At 35.3% G+C, this 1211-nt stretch overlaps 1 protein-coding gene across 1 annotated transcript in view; it reads left to right on the top strand.

The window, feature by feature from the left end:
• Positions 1–1211, top strand: part of NEK9 (NIMA related kinase 9) — a gene marked incomplete at its 5' end in the record, with an annotated part of 42608 nt that overhangs the window by 39331 nt on the left and 2066 nt on the right.

Below are 1211 nucleotides of genomic sequence, written 5' to 3'. Positions count from 1 at the left end.
AAAAAATAAACTATAAAAAAAAAAAAGAGAAGAGGATAGAGAAAGATAGCAAGTGAACAACAGAGGGGATGTTAGTGAGAAACAGATATGGTTTATTATCTGTTGAAGATGACGTGTATAGTATTCTCAACTGGACTGGTCTGGGAAGTATTTCATGATGGGTGAAGTCTTTTAACAAGCAAAATGAGAAATAGTGATTGACTGTTTTAAAAAATTATAATAATAATAATTATTGGGAAATGCATGGAAAAGACTTTGAATGATAAAGCGGGGAGATCGATGCCTCTGTATTGACTGACATGCATGGCATTCCCTTTTGAAAAAGCAATGGAAGTCAATGTAAAGTTATATGTAATCCAATGTAATATAAAGAAGATTATGATAATAAATTTATTAAATAGAAAATCGAAAAAATAAATAAATAAATAAATACACTTTGATTTTGTTGAACCATTTTAAAAAAAGAATTATTTAACTTTATTTATTCATTTATTTATTTATTTATTTCAGTTTGACCAGAGAGGGACAGAGCGAGAGAGAGAGAGTGAGAAAGCAAGCCGCCAGGTCCAGGACCTGAACTGCAATTGGCCATGTAGGAGTCCAGTGCCCTTAGCCACTACACCACCTGCCGGCCTCTGTTGAATCAACCATTTGTACAAGTAAATTGTACAAATAATTATTTAGCTCTCCTAAAATCTCCTGGGCAACCACAGTGCTGTCACACCTAACAAAATTAACTAACACTGATATTTCTTAACTCTTACCCAGCACCTAGTAGATATTCCAATTCTCCCAGTTTTCCCCACAAAAAAGGCCCTTTATGACTAACTGTTTTTATTAGACCAGAATCCAGTTTAGAACTCCACATTACATTTGGTTGTATCTCGTGTGTGTGTGTGTGTGTGTGTGTGTGTGTCCTCTTTCTTTTAATCTAGAAAAATTTTGTCCACCACCACCAGCCTCTAATTTATATTTTCGTGACATTGACTGATTGTGGAAACTGGACCAGTATAGCAGAATGTCCCACAGATGGACTTGTCATATTTTCTTGAAGTGTTTTTGAAACTGTTCTTCTGGTACCCTGTCTTTTCTGAAAACTGGAAGATTGACTTAGGACTTGATTAGGTTCAGACTAAACAATACTTCATAGACGATGCTGCTTGTGCTGTTTCTAAAGGACCTTGGTATTGGTCTGAGTGAACTAGGAGTAG

The sequence above is a fragment of the Tupaia chinensis genome, unplaced genomic scaffold (assembly GCF_000334495.1).
Source record: "Tupaia chinensis unplaced genomic scaffold, TupChi_1.0 Scaffold148607_1, whole genome shotgun sequence".
NCBI lineage: Eukaryota > Metazoa > Chordata > Mammalia > Scandentia > Tupaiidae > Tupaia > Tupaia belangeri.
Note: the sequence above shows the minus strand (reverse complement) of the source record. Positions and strands in the feature narration are given on the sequence as shown.